This window comes from Canis aureus, chromosome 27 (assembly GCF_053574225.1).
Source record: "Canis aureus isolate CA01 chromosome 27, VMU_Caureus_v.1.0, whole genome shotgun sequence".
Lineage (NCBI taxonomy): Eukaryota > Metazoa > Chordata > Mammalia > Carnivora > Canidae > Canis > Canis aureus.
This window is the reverse complement of record NC_135637.1, coordinates 16,435,471-16,451,965: the sequence shown is the minus strand read 5'-3', so window position 1 is coordinate 16,451,965 and position 16,495 is coordinate 16,435,471. Positions and strand designations below refer to the sequence as shown.

The 16,495-nt window shown below is 35.0% G+C and overlaps 1 protein-coding gene across 8 annotated transcripts in view; it reads left to right on the top strand.

Annotated features, from left to right (window-relative positions):
• The window catches only part of MED13L (mediator complex subunit 13L), a 297,211-nt gene that overhangs the window by 165,749 nt on the left and 114,967 nt on the right, over nt 1-16,495 (top strand). The window lies entirely within an intron of this gene.

Genomic DNA, 16,495 nt, shown 5'->3' with positions numbered 1-16,495 from the left:
AGCCTTCTCTCCAACCTGTATGTCTTAAAGCTTTGATGAAGTGATTGTGTTATCTCATTAACCAAGCCTGATTTATAAAAATTGGGATTTCATTTTTCAAATCAGATAAATTAGGGACTGGCATTATTATTATTATTGCCAAATCACCATCAACTTATTTAAAATAGTTTCCCTTTTTCTTAGTACATTTCAAATCCTTTAGGATTTATTATAAAAATTGTATTTAAATAGGAAGTAGGTGTTATGTATAACAAGGTTTGCCTGAAAAGGATAATAAAGCTTTTTAGGAGAGTAGTGGTGTGTATGGGTGTGTAAAAGTGGTTTTGTTTACAGATACCTTGATAGAAAGGAATTTTTTTCCTTTATTTATATTGATTTGGTCTAACTAATACATTTGTTCTGTGGACATGATATTAATGTTTCCTTATATTTACAGAGGATGTTGATTTTCTGAGTTAAGTTGGGCTTTCATGTTGATAAGCGAATGGTTGTATGTGGAGTTGCTTTGGCACAGTGATACTTACCTTTCATTCCTGTGTGCCTCCCTATGCTCAGTGTATATTCTGACAGCTGGCCAGATGCTGAACTAACAGAGCCAGTCCTAAAACTTTTGAACAGTAGGTATAAGCATTTGTATGATGATTTCACAGTAATTTAGAGGTGAAGGGGAAATGTGGAAATAAAATAGGGATTGAAAGAGTAGCAGTTAGTATTTTATTAGTAAAAACTAGTGTTTGAAGTCAAATGTAGTTACCAAATATGTTTTATATAACATTTATATATCTTTGCACTTCATTTACATCCCAGAGGTATTCCTAACTTCAGCAAATCAGATGTAAATAATACTTATATAGTATATTTAGATATTTGATTTGCAACTGGAAGGCTGTCGATTTCTGAGTAATGTAATTGAATTATCTTGTTATCTTTAGATTTTTTTTTTTACCCATGGTTGAATGTGGAACTCATTTTATTTTAGTATAGAAATGTTAATGATCTTGAAAAGCCATTTTGGGGGTATTGCAACAATTGCCAAAATTTTAAACTAAACACTCAATTTAAAAAAGTTGGCATTTGCTGGGGTGCCTGGGTAGCTCAGATGGTTAAGTGTCTGCCTTTGGCTCAGGTCATGATCTCCAGGTCCTGGGATGGGATGGAACCCTGCATTAGGCTCCCTGATCAGCCAGGACTCTGCTCCCCACTCCCCTTCAAATAAATGAAATAAAACCTGTTTTTAAAAGTTGGCATTTGCTATAATAAAATTTTGTTAGGTATGATGATTTTATCTAACTTTTATTCTCTGAATGGAAAATAGAGCCTCTTGGGATGCCTGGGTGGCTCAGCAGTTAAGCCGTTGCCTTCAGCCCAGGGCGTGATTCTGGAGACCTGGGATTGAGTCCTGCATTGGGCTCCCTGCATGGAGCCTGCTTCTCTCTGCCTATGTCTCTGCCTTCTCTCTCTCTCTCTCTCTCTCTCTCTCTCTCTGTGTCTCTCCTGAATAAATAAATAAAATCTTAAAAAACAAAAACAAACAAACAAAAAAACCAAGGAAAATAGAGCCTCTTGTTGAATGCTGAAAAGCTGAAAACAGAACCTTATAGTGGTCATTTTGGATGAACAGAGAGTGATGCTGTGGAGGAGTCCATTTAGATTTAGAAGATTGGGGATCACATCCCATGCCTCTCCTAAGAAGTTATTTGCTTTTGGTCAAGTTGTTTAGTTTTCCTGAGGTGAACTTTGTTTTTGGCTGTAGGTAAGTTGATTATAGTAATTACTACTACTACTAAAGGGTTATTGTGAAGATTAAATGAAATAATTTATGTGGCTAGTTTTATACTTTGGTTGAGAAAAAGCAAAAGTGCTAAACAAATTTTATGTACAAATTTGTATTTTTAGGAATGCTCTTATTTGATGCCATTAGATACAAATAAGAGAAATATAGTTTAAAGAATAGTATTCTAAGTATAAAGTTAAGTAGGTCTAGCATATAGATACTTTTGTTCAATAGAATAAAATATGATTTAACACGGCATATTTTATGGTGCTAAAATAATTCTAATAGTGTTGAAAATGAATATATTGATGAATAGATTTCATCTGTTGGATTAACAGCATATGATTTCTTGAACTGTAATTTCTCCCTGTATTGATAACAGCTAAATTTGTGGACTGTAATAGTTCATAATGTTTGATATGATATGATGGTTAGGATAATTTTAGAAAAATTGTTATATATGTATGTGTGTATCAATTTGAACAGGCAGATCCAAGAAGACAAATTTATTCATACTATTTTTTTCTTTATAAGTGACACATCTTTTGTTATTCATATCCTTAGGAATATAATAAGTGGGAAAGAAAACTTTGGCTTACTCCTAAAGAGTTGTGACAACTGACATAAAACATGTAAAGTTTCTGGGTTTCTAAAGTATGTTAAGCTTGAAAAAAACTTTTCCTACCATGATATGCTTAAAAAAACCAGTGTGTGTGGGGGGGGCAGCCCGGGTGGCTCAGCGGTTTGGTGCTGCCTTAGGCCCAGGGCCTGATCCTGGGGACTCAGGATCGAGTCCCACATTGGGCTCCCTCCATGGAGCCTGCTTCTCCCTCTGCCTGTGTCTCTGCCTCTCTCTCTGTGTCTCATGAATAAATAAATAAAATCTTAAAAAAAAAAAAAAAAAAACCAACCCAGTGGGGGCGCCTTGGTGGCTTAGTCAGTTTGGTGTCTCCCTTTAAGTTGGGTCCTGATCTCCGAATCTTGGGATTGAGCCCCACATTGGGCTCCCTGCTCAATGGGGAGCCTGCCACTTCCTCTCTTCTCTGTTGTTCCCCCTACTTGTGCTTGCTCTCACTCTCTGTCAAATAAATAAAATCTTAAAAAAAAACCCAAAACCCCAAACAGTCAAGGGACACCTGGGTGACTCAGTTGGTTAAGCATCTGCCTTTGGCTTGGGTCCTAATCTCAAGGTCTTGGAATTGAGCCCCATATCGGGCTCCCAGCGCAGTGAGGAGTCTCCTCCCTCTGTCCGTCCCCCACCTCGCTTCTGTTCTCTCTCTCAAATAAATATATATTTTTAAACCAGTGAAAAATTTATTCCTTCAAAATAATTTAGAAATTATTCATGGACATTCTATGTAGAAAGCCCACATTTGATTAATACAGAATTTGAAGTTTATACACTTTTTAAAAAAAGATTTTATCTATCTATCTATCTATCTATCTATCTATCTATCTATCTATCTATTTATTTATTTAATTTATTTATTTATTTATGATAGATATATATATATAGAGAGAGAGGCAGAGACACAGGCAGAGGGAGAAGCAGGCTCCATGCCGGGAGCCCGACGCGGAACTCGATCCTGGGACTCCAGGATCGCACCCCGGGCCAAAGGCAGGCGCTAAACCGCTGAGCCACCCAGGGATCCCCCACTTTGTTTTTTGAATGCTAATTTTAGCAAAATAATTGATTTCTCCCAGTAACAGTTTGGACCTTTGATTTTTTTTTTTCTGGTATCAGGTGTGTACAGTAGTTGAGTTAACATAAATATATACTTGCTAGAGCAATTTTTGAATTGATCAGTCATTTCTTCTCATGGGTAAACCTACCCGCTCTGGGATGATACTCTAAATAGCCTTATAATACTTTTAAATACTCTAATTACTTTTGTCTGTGTTGTTAACAGATATGCATGTGCAGGAGCTCACACACAATTGTTTAATGGCTTTTGTGTTGTTTTGTCTGTGTATCTTTTCTACTTTTAAGTCAGATATTATTTCTTTAATTTCTTTTTTTATGTTCCTATGCTACCGCACCTATATATTCAAGAAATACCCTTCCCTTTTGATTTTAGTAGAAAAAAAATAATTTTATATAACAAGATGAAATACTTTGATTTAGGAGAATATTTAAAGTACTTTAAAGCTTCCCTGTCCTCCCTTTCCTCTTCTCAGGGCTCTTCCTGTCCTCTTTCCTGTACTTTTTTTTATAGTGGCCCAGTTATGTTTCCATCTAGATGCACAGATGAAAAGGCAGGGAAAGGAATCTCTCATCTAGAGTATAAGCAGACATGTAAATAGGTACTTACAATGTGAGAGATAAATGGAGTCTCTTCCTGAAAAATGTCATTGGTGACATACCTTTTTATCAGTTTTTATCATAAATTTACTGTTTATAGGTGTGGCCTTTTGCCACGTATATTATAATGAGGGCTGGCTGATGGGAAATCCATAAAAGAATATTAATGGAACACTTTGGACTTATCTAATCATGCATCATAGTTTTACAGTTTTTTTTTTTAATCTATAAAATATGTAGTCATTTTCTGCTGGTTTATCTGATGGAAGGTATAGTAGAAGATACTCTGTATTTTGTCACTTGAATATATTTGAAAATTGCGTGCAAAGTGAGAAGAGGGATGCAGTTGAGTCTTGAGAAGCGGCGGCATTTGCAGGGAGGAATACATGAGGAGACTAAGAAAAGTAAATGAAAAATGAGAGCCAGGAGGGTTGGTGTCGCCAAAACCATAGATTTTTAAAGTTTCATAATTTGCCGTGGCTGCCATACAGGCCATGGAAAACACGTACTAAAAGGATGGATAGCTTTGGCAGTTATGTAGGCAAGATGACTATACCTTGAGCAGTTTCAGTGGAGTGGTAAATTTGAAGATACAGCAGCTTGAGTTATAAATGGGGGTTGAAATGAAGATACTGTGAGTGTAAGATTCTTGATATATTTGTCCAACTAACTGCAAAGGAAAAAATTGCTTCATCTAGGAAGGGAGGAGAGAAACATGTAAGATCCTATGATAAAACTTAGTGATACTGTCTGTGGTTTTAGACAGTGTCTTTTATGTATCATGCACTCTGTTTTGTTCACAAACATTATGCATAGAAGGATGTTTTTTTTTTTTTTAATTTTTATTTATTTATGATAGTCACACAGGGAGAGAGAGAGAGAGGCAGAGACACAGGCAGAGGGAGAAGCAGGCTCCATGCACCGGGAGCCCGACATGGGATTTGATCCCAGGTCTCCAGGATCGCGCCCTGGGCCAAAGGCAGGCGCCAAACCGCTGCGCGACCCAGGGATCCCCATAGAAGAATGTTAAATTGAAAGACTAGTTCAACCAGAGGTGACAGTGTTAACTATATGCAATTCATGTAGCTCTTTTACTTTTTCTTTCTTTTTCCTTAATAACCAAAACAATTATCACCATTTAAAAATTTTTGTTCTATTAGTGTTCTAAAAAGACTATAATGAAAACTTATATCTTCAACATTAGTAATTGATTTACATAGTTTAAAGTAAAATGTTTTCATATGTACTGCCTGCTTTCAAGAAAGGTTTTAAACACCTTAGAGTAAAATATATATACTTTGTTTTTTAATGTACTAGAGAGGTTGTATGAATATCATTACTGTAATTTCCTTTTCAATTCCTGCTAGTGGATTGAAACTAAGTTGGAAACAAGGCTCTCCTTGTTCACTAGACCATCCATCCAGAAATATGGATGGTCTTCCATTTACTATTTGACCTTTTAGCAGTGTTATTTCTAAAAGGTCTTTGAGTTTTCAGATTCCCTGATTTTCGGAAAACTGTAGAATTTAGACATGCTCCAAATTAGTCAGTTTGCTTGCCTGCCTGCCTCTCTGTGTATGTATCTATCTTTCCTTTTTCTCCCTGTATGTGTGTGTGTAGAGATGTATGTGTTTCCTTCTTCCTTTCTCTACCACCAGGAACATACTATTTTGAATTTATTTGGTTTTGTTGTTAAGCAGAAAGTGACTCCTCTATTTATCAATCTAAGGGATTTAATAATGCTCTTTGAGTGTATCTGAAAGTTTTAAAGGATGTTTTTGGACGGGGTTGGGGGTGGGGGTGTTAACTTCAGTAGTACTCTTCATAATCAGATTAGGAAAAGGGGAGAAGAAATTTTAGGTACCAAGGGGGAGTTAGTTTGAGGTGTTGTTTTAGGTTTATAACATCCCTGACCCCTTATTTTACCTTTGTTTGAGATGTCCTAGCTAAATGCTACTCCATTGTTAGGAAAAAAAGTCAAGAGAAGGGTCAGGACATGAATGAATAGAGATTCAAATGATAAAACCTTTGGTAGCATGAAGGAAGTATGTTCAATTTACTCCTACCTCTAGCCTCCTTTAGAATGTTGTTTATACTAAGTTTCTCTCTTCAAGTAAACTTTAGTGAATCTAAGCACTATAGAAGTGTATTGCACTATGTCAAATAACTAATTCTCATAGATTAATGAGTGATTATTCTGGAAATAAGCTGCATTTTAAGTTGAATGCTTATGTAATGTATCTCCTCCTTTGTAAAGTAGCTTAATTAAATTTACTTTGCTGAGATATCTTAGAATTTAGAAAAGGTGTAAAGTATATGTGTCTAGAAGGTCATTTCCACTCATAATTTCTCATAACATATCAATAGCATGTGGGAAATTTTATGGCAAGTTAAAAACAGGTCTAAGGGATATGACTGCTCCTGTTTTTATTATTATACTATTTTAAAAAATTTACATATCTATGTGTTTGTGTTTCTATTTATAAAATGACTTTGTTGGCTGCCCATGAAAGAGATGGGGGAACTTTTCTCCCCTCCCCTCTTTATTTTCTGATTTTATTTATTTATTCATGAGAGAGAGATGGCAAAGATATAGCAAGAGGGAGAAGCAGGCTCCCCACAGGGAGCCCGATGCAGGACTTGATCCCAGAACCCTGGGATCACTTCCTGAGTCAAAAGCAGATGCCCAAACCCTGAGCCACCCAGGCGTCCCTTGGCGGGGGGGGGTAAGGGGGGGGAGCATTTCTTAATTTTAAGTTGAAAATTCAGCTGCACTAAGTATAAATTAGTTCTTCAGAATGACTCAAAATATGAGAATCTGGCAATTATTTATGATTTCTTGTTATATCCTAGCATATATCTCTGGTACCTAAATTATTCTGAAAGATATAATAATAACTGATTTTCTATTATTAAATTATTTCCATTATTAAATTATAATATTTCTATTAGATTATTAAATCATTGATTTTCTGTTATTAAATTATTTTTATTTTTGCTATTAAATTATTAAATAAATAATCATTGATTGTCTATTAAATTATTTCTATTATTAAATTATTATTAAATTTCTATTATTAAGTTATCTTATGCTTTTTACCTCCATTGAATTTTTAATATAGTCAAGATTTAGTGAAAATCATTTCAGCATGGGCATAAGACAGATTATGAAGAAAGCACTAAGAGTAAAAATAATTGGTGAATATTTATTGTTTTCGATATAGTAATTTTCAGTTCTGTGATTTCCACTGGATCTTTTCTCTTGCTTCCATTTATCAGCTGAGATTTCCTATTTTGTTAATTCATTATGAGTATGTTTTCCTTTATGTCCCTAAGCATAATTATAATAATTACTGTAAAATTTGGGTACTAAATACAATATCTGTATTATATCCATTGGTTATCTTTTGTCTTCAAGATTTTGCTGTTTCTTCATCTATTGAATGATTTTGAATTATATATTGCGCATAGTAAATGATATAAAAACTCTGGATTCTGTTTAATTTCAGTGAAGAATGTTGATTTAGTTTAGTTTTTTTGTTTTGATTTGTTTTAAAGCAATAAACTTTATCTGAACTCCAACACAGGCTCACCTGTGGTGGGTAGCAATTGAAATCTTTCTACTTCTTTTAGTGTAGGGTTTCTCAACCTCAGCATAATTGACATTATGAGCCAGATGATGGTTTGTTGTGGATACTGTCCTGTGCACAGTAGGATGCCTAGCAGCATCCCTGGCCTCTACCTACAATGCCTGCAGTGCCTTCCTATTCAGTATAGCGACAACCCAGAATGTTTCCTGACATTGCCAGGTGTCCCCTGGGAGGCCATATCAGCCTTGGTTGAGAAACCACTGTTTTCTCTTAGCTGCACATAATTCAGGGGGTCTAAGAGAGATTTGGTCAGAATTTGATCTTGACTATATCTTCTTCCCAGACTTTACTTTCCATTTTCTGGCTACTTGATCTCTTTAAACTCAGTTGTCTGGTTCTTCAAAGCCAGTAACATTGGAGGTGGAGTTTGTATCAGTTTTAGTTTCCAGTTTTAGTCCATGTGATTCAGTTTGTGCCCTTGTTGAAAACTTCTTTTAAAGAAAGGGAAAGCTCACGCAAGTGCCATTCCTTCTTTTCAAGTGTAGACTCTTGTCCCCTCTCTAAGTTCTTGACTGCATTTGGTAACTTTATTAAAAACATTTATTTTAGCAGATTTTAATATTTTCTTCAACCAATAAGGTTGGTTATTATTTTTTGCAGGGAGAGTTGTTGATTTGGAAGGAGCTACCTTGTTATTACCTGAAGTAGAATAGAACCTAATGAATTATTTTAGGACCTAGAACTTCACAGTCCTTTATTACCCTGCTGTTACTTGTGCTTCACTTAGATTTGCATTGTTTGTCTATTAAAGATTGGATGGCTTAGCATCTGGGCCTGAATCACCTTGTAGGAGAATTTGATTGTAATATTTTAGTTAATTGATTATTGATTGAAATGACACCTGTTTTCTGAGTGATTCCAATAATTGAGTGTTGTAAATTGTTCCCAATTTATTAATGGCTTTTGTATTTTATGCTGTTTCAGAAGTATTCATGTTTTTTTTTTTTAGGCTCTTCCTCCAAATTTATAAGCACTAAATATCTTTTCTAAAATGTGAAGGCATAACAGTTCTTTATTATTTCTTTTCTAAGTTGACATTTATATAAAGCTTTGTCCCAAGTCACTTCTAAAAAATTTGTTTAAAGATTTTATTTTTATTTATTCATGAGAGAGAGAGAGGCAGAGACACAGGCAGAGGGAGAAGCAGACTCGATGCAAGGAGCGTGACATGGGACTTGATCCCGGGTCTCCAGGATTAGGCCCTGGGCTGAAGGTGGTGCTAAACCACTGAGCCACCCAGCTGCCCCCCAGTCACTTTTAAAACTTTACGGAAATGTCCTTGTTAATTTCCTTTAGGGAAAGAGAGAGCATAACAAATGAGACAGGACTGGAAGAGAAAAGGAAAGAGGAAGGTACCAAATTAAAGAAAGGGCCAAATGGTTCCTGTCTTTGAAAGCTATGAAGAGTGCTCTTAGTAAACTTTTGTGACAACGGTTTGTTTTGTGACAAACACTGAGAGTGCTCTTAGTAAACTTTTGTGACAATGGCATCCTACATTTGTGTAGGATGATGGCAGCAGGGGCAAAGCATTCCAGATTAGAGTTAGATTTCAGGACATTTTTCTTTCACCTTTAGGCAAGAATGTTCATTTCTGAAAAGAAGGTTAAGAATCCTATTTGAGGGGGGTCTAGGTGGCTCAGTGGTTCGGTGGCTGCCTTTAGCTCGGCTGGCTCCAGGTCGTGATCAAGTGCTGCATCGGGTTCCCTGCAGGGAGCCTGCTTCTCCCTCTCCCTCTCCCTATGTCTCTGCCTCTCTCTCTGTGTGTCTCATGAATAAATAAATAAAATCTTTTTTTTTTTTTTTAAAGAATCCTATTTGAAATTGTTATTTTTGGCTGATTTTATGTAATTTTCTAACATTTTCCCTTCATCATTTTAATGAAATGTAATTAAAAATGTTAAGATTGCATAAACAGATTTCACACTCCTTAAAACAACTAAGCCTAGGTTTGGTTTTGTGTGTGTGTGTGTGTGTGTGTGTGTGGTTTCTTTTCTTTTCTTTTTTTAGAATGGAGATTGTTTTTAAGATTGTTTAGGACTGAGTAAGATAACATAAATAAAGTGGCTGGTATAGAACCTAAGGTATGGTGCTGGTGGTTTTATTTATTTATTTTTAAATAGATTTTATTTATTAGAAAAAAAGAGTGTGTGTGTGTGGGGGGGGGGGAAGGAGCAGAGAGAGAAGGACAAGCTGACTGCACATTGAGCTCAGATCCTGAGATCATGACCTGAGCCAAAATCAAGAGTCCTATACACTTAACCAACGGAGCCACCCAGCACCCTGCTGTTGTTGTTTTAGTAGTGGTGGGCTGCCACTAGTAGTGGGAGAGGTGGTAGTAAGTAATTTGAAAAAAGCAAAGGATGAGTACAATTTTTTATGTTTCTTGTATGAGAGGAAGATTGCTATTCAAATATTTTTTATATATGTGATTCACATTAAATAAAATAAGTATTTCTATTATAAATCTTTTTATATATTGGCCATGTGCTATATAAAAATGGCATATCGTATATTGACTCTGCCCCTAAAATACTGATACAAGCTATTTTCTGTTTTTAAAGAATTTTTTTTTACATCATTTTTAAAGATCTAATTGAAATGCTCTCCATTCTGGTGTGAGTTTTAAAACAAGATACTTATTTGCATTGTAGTTCTCTTGCCGATCTTTTATATAAAATAATCAAAGGGGGAAAAATGGAGAGTAAATGATGTACTTTGTGGTCATTTGGCTTACCTCTGGTGTATTTGGAGTGTTCGAGAATATTATAAAAAAGCTTTTATTAAGTGTGGTTCTTAGAAAGTATTAAATGTGTATCTGAGAACCCATCCATTGAGCATGATCATATGTACTTCATTTAGGGTTTTATTAATAGTTGTATAAGGTTGAAGCATTATAGCTTAATATTTATGGCTAAAGAGTTTGGGAAGCCCTGGGTGCTAAGATACAATACTATGTATTATGGAGCCTCCTTGTCCTGATATTTGGTTTGTTGTTAGTCTACTGCATATCTGGGTCTTCTGACATCAGATTTCTCCTGGTTCTGCTCACTCTGCCTTATATCAACTTCTTTTTTTAAAATACATATTTTAAGCTTTTATTTAAATTTTAGTTCTTGTACAGACTACGTACAGACTGCTGAACTGCTGAATACAGTTCCTTCTGTCAGACTGCTTCTGATGTGCTGTCAGCTGTGTTCTGGATGTTATCCACACTTTATCTGGCATCCCTGCTCCCTAGCAGAAACCTTTTTTGTCCAGCCACGGTTGCCCTTCACAATCCCTACCATTGTCTAAACTCCATTTCTCTTTGTTACATGTTCCTTTTCCCCCACCTTTTCTGTCTCTCCTGGCATCTCAAGTTAACTTTGATCTCCCTTCTTTGAGCTGCTCCCCTGAGGCAACTCCCTTGGCATTTTACTTCTAAATTTATCAAGAATATGTTTTTACTTCTGTTCTTCTCTTGTGTTTTGGTTTTTAAAATTTTTTATTCTTTACTTGAATTTCTACTAAAGAAGATGAGAATTTAGTCTTCATTTTTTTTTGCCATTCCTGCATGATACCATCATTGACTCTATAGAACAATCACATTTATTTTGGTGTCCAGTATGCCTCGTTTTTTTCTTTTTATTCTACTCAACATCTGTTACAATTTCTAGTACAGAGTATTACAGTTTTGGTTGAACAGAATGGAACATACTTCTTTTTGTTGTAAATCTATTTAGTTTGCCCTAAGATCATAATACTGTTTATCATTTTATTTTTCCCCTTTCAGATCATTTGATATTATTTATAAACAAAGTTATTTTATATAAAATATGCATTAAAAGCAGATGACAGAACTTCCATAAAATTCACCCCTTTACACCAAGCATTTTCATAGGTTTGATTTTGGTCTCAGGTGTATGTGTAGTTATAAAGAGGCCTTTGGACTATAAAAGTACACTACAAGCATGGTAGTCTACTTTTGTTATTTTACTTATAAAAGAATTCTAAGTAGTGTCAAACCAACTGTCTCAAGTAGTAAGATGAGATAACTATGGGGAATAAAAGGAGGTGTAGCATAGGTGAAAAGGAACCCAGAGATGGATTCAGCAGTTACACTGAGTGGATGTGGAAAGAAGGAAGCTCCTTACAAACCACCAGTACTTCCAGAAGTTTCTTCCCATTTGGATCTTCTCCTTTGGCATCATTCAACACACCTAGAAACCTATTAATGCACTTGTTTTTACTATGCTTTTCTTCCCTACCATTCCTCACAAGGGTTCCAAAAAAGGGAGGGAAGTTTTTCCTATTTTTCCCCCCTTAAACACATTTATCAGTTTTGTAGCTTGAAGTGAAAACAGTGATACAGAAGAGAACATTTGACATGGGGTGAAAAATAATAGAAAACAGTAAGTGGGAGGTTGAAGGTAAAATAAATTGTTCTCTGTATTTTTAGTTTACTGGCCTAGTCTGTCACTAAAAGTTACTAATTATACAAATGTGGCCATTTGTTCTTTTGTCCTTGCCCTCTGTTTAATGAATAATACTGAAGTGTTTTCTTGGAGGGAATTTAATTCCATTTTACTCATTCACTTTTTAATTTCATTAATACTGCTTTTTTGAAGAATGTGTTCCCAGATTATCCCAAACATTAACAAAAAAGCTAGTTCATATACTACTGATTACAGAAAGATTGGGTGTATTTTTTAAAAATTGGAAAATACAGAAAAACACATAGAATTCTAAGGCAACTTAATTGTATTTGAACACATGGCTATTATGCCCTTTATTTGAATATGAGAGTATTGTAGAGGCTTTTTGGATACTTTATGTATTCTTATATAAACATCCTTCTGTAGTACTTGATTATTTACTGAAATCTTTAAAATTTAGCTTTTAAAAATATAGTTATTTCTAGAGATTCTGAAGGACAACTTCAGCATACCAAAATAAAATTTACAGAATGGTAAAATTGGGACTCTAATGCATATATAAAGTGAGCAAATGCCAGACATTTTAATCAACTCATTAATTAGGGAAGGGACAGGTAAGATGTTAAAACCAGTTCAAAGAACATTTGACTAGTTAGGTTTTTATAGAAAATTAATAAGTATTTCTGTAACTACAACTTAGTACTTTTTTGACCAAATAATGTACATAAATTGAAAGAATAAACTTTACTCTTAAATAATCATAACTGCTTATTAATAGGATGTGTGTGTTTTTTGGGTACTGTATAACTTTTCAAATCTTGGAATGAGATTGGACACCACTATTGATTTTACTTTATATTGCAGTCACACTGACAACCTGGTTTCACTAAGATTTGACTTTATTTTAGGGAACGTGATGCAGTCTAATGTTGAAACTGAGGACTACCTTCAGCTAGTAGTTTGCATAGTGCTCTGACAGATGTTGCTTGGTTTCCCCCTCTGCTAATTTAAAAATATCTCACTACATCCTTGTGAATTTGCTAGTTTTCCAGGGTGCTTTGGTACATAGTTGGGACACCAAAGCAGTACGTAATCCTTGGATGGTCATTTTCCCTGTATAATGTTGAAAGGACCACCTGTTTTCCTTTGGCCTTATGTCAAAGTTTTGAATGAAATTTCTTAACAAATACCCGTGAGAGCTTCTAATTAGAATTGTCAAATTTCTCTCCTTAAACTGCCTTCTGGATGGTGGTGGTGTCATTGATTGTCCTGGTAGACTCTCTACTTTGTGTTTATCCAAACACTGCCAAGCATGTTTGGCCTACTATTCTGGTAGGCCAGTTAATCATGCCCCTGTGATGCACTAGCTCTATAGTACAGCAGATTCTTGAACTTTTTGGTCTCAAAACACCTGTAAACGTTGAACACCTAAGAGAGCTTTTGTTTATATGGGTTATACTTATCAATATTTATTCTGAAGAATTAAGACTAAGAAAAAAAATTTGACTTAAAAAACAATAATAAATTCATTATATGTTAACATAAATAACGCTTTTTTAGCTAAAATAACAGTTTTCTAAAAGGAAAAAATATTTAGTTGGAAGAGTCACACTGTTGTGATCTTTTCTAATGTCTGGCTTAAGAGGAAACAGCTGTAGTCTTGTGTCTGCTTCTGCATGTAGTCTGTTGTGGCATCACATATCATGTAGCCTCTGGAAAACTCCATATTGTATTTGGAGAAAATCTGAGTGATAAAGATAAATAATATCTTCATTCTTTTCTGAAAATGGTTTTGACTTGCTGCCTGCTTGGAGTGGAGCTTCATTGTAGATGTGGTTTGTTCATATTTTAAATCTCTTAAGCAAAGGCAGGCAAACTTTTTCTGTGAAGTGGTAGGTAGTAAATATCCCCAGCGTTGCAGGGTATATGGTCTCTGTCAAAATTAGTCAATTCTGACATTGTACTGTGAAAATAGCCATATACAATATTTAAGGAAATGAACATAGATTGTTCCAGTAAAACTTTATTTGCAAAAACTAGGTGACCAGATAGAATTGCTTTGAGGCCTACCATTGCTGACCTCCGCCCTTAAGAAGAAAATTGCTGTCAAAAATAATAAATAAATAAATAAATAAATAAATAAATAAATAAATAAATAAATAAAATTGCTGTCCGGATAGGTTAAATGGTTAGTTCAGAACTACACAGCTAGAGTGGAGGATTCAAATCCAGACATTTCTAGTTTTATAACTTTACTTTTCTCAGTTTTTCATTCTGTCTTCAGTACTGAGGTTAATGGTTACACATTTAATGGTGATTATTGATTAAAAATAAAATTTTAGATAAAAATTCATTTAACTACAAAGTTGTATAGAGGCTAGCATTTAGAATCTCCCCAGCTACCCAAGAAATGATTGGGTGAGTATGAGTCTTTAGTATCATAAATCACATGCACAACAGAGCATTTTAAGTCTTGTGTTCATTCCCTACAGTGTACATATCTGAATGTGTCTAAGGAATTATTTTATCCTATTTAGCTTATTATTAAGAATGGCAAATACATGTATATAATGTAAAATTTTAACCGCACAAAAAGATGTTGGTAACAAAGTAAGGCTCTTCCCCATTCACACTGCCCCAGTTAGCCAGTTTCCTCTCCCACTGTTAAATCCTATTGGCAGTTTTTTTTATCTTCCCAAAGATTAATTTATGCAGATATGCACAAGTGTGTATGTATATATTTCCCTTTTCTATATAGATAGTATGTCATATAGTACATACACACACTCGACCCACTGGTCTATTGTTTTATTTTACTAGATTTATTTGTTTCAGTGGATGGTGATACTATGTTGAAGATCAGCCCAGGTACATGCATATAAGGACTATTAACTGTTTAAAAGCAAAAACATGCTTTATATTCTCTCCTAGTATTTGTTCAATCAGATTTACTGATTTCAGAATTTATTTTCTTTGTTGGCTATACTCTGTAAGTAGCTTTCTATCAGTAGTATAAGAGAAAGAGAGAAAAAAAGAAGGAAAGAAAGAGAAAGACCGACGGACCAACAGATCTTGCTTTGGCATTTGGTGGACATGAGTAAAATAACTTGACTAAGTCCTGCCAAAGAATGTAATATTATCAGGGAGGTGAGAAGCTAACCTTAAATCAGTGAAAGAGGAGTCTCTGTGTATGGTTGTAGTCTTGGGCTGTAAAGGAGGTATGACAATGAGAGCTGGGGGATTGAGTGCAGATTCTAGGGAAAAGGAAAGCTTCATGAAGCTAGATGGACTTCAACAAATCTAAAGTTGAGATATCTTGGTAGAATCCTGGAGAGGAAAAGGCAATGACAGACCTAACACAACGATGTTTCAAGGAAAAAGATCTGGCTGAGTAGAGAGGAGGGGAGTGTGCTTAGCAGTGATGGAAGATGAGAAGACAAACTTTATTTTTTTGGGGGAAGAGAAACCTCTAATAGAACCCCTCGAGTGATCACAGAGTTCCACTGACATTCTCTTATGTCCACTTCTCTCTGCCATAGGCCCAAGATGTAGAAGAGATGGTGCATTGGTTTGTAGGATCTGTATATGACTGAAGTTGTGTGCTTTTGCTAAGAATCACCTGCAGACTGTCTAGGTGTTCACCTGTGGTGGAGAGGTGCCTGAAGTAAAGGTTGCTCATAGGTAATAGACTGCCTTCTACCACAATGATAGATTGAGGTTTTTGTTCAGATATTTTGTGAACGAATGTGGCAAAGAGTATGCTGTTTGGGAATCCAAGGCATGTAGTGTCAGTACTGCAAGTTTGTAAAGTTCTAAAGTGATGAGGCTTAGAGTAAGTGTGATTGTTCATGAGCCTAGAGATGGAACATTGTTCTGGTAACAATTGAAGAATTAAAATAGTTGCCATTAAAAAAAAATTAAAATAGTTGCCATTAGAAGAATTGCAAAATTCCAGAGCCGCATCTAAGTATTGTCTTGACAAAGATTTTTTTAAGAGCTTAAAAAGAGAAAATCAGCTCAGATAATCAAACTTTCTGATGAATTAAAAATTCTTCTCCTGAAACCAATATTACATTATATGCTAACTAACTAGAATTTAAGTAAAAACTTAAAAAAAAAGAAAAAAAAAATCAAGCTTTCTTTTGAGGACCTGTTTAGAATTACCACTATATTATGGTGTTTCATGTATAACTTTTCTCCCTTTTGCTCTTGATTCTTTGCTTCTGCAGATTTTATTAACACAATCTTGGACTGTTTTTAGTTAGTGCCTTTTGTATTGTCTTATTTTGTCTCTTGCCAAGGATTTTAGCATTTGCAGTCTGTGGGCTTATTTCTCATGTTAATTTTTGTTTTT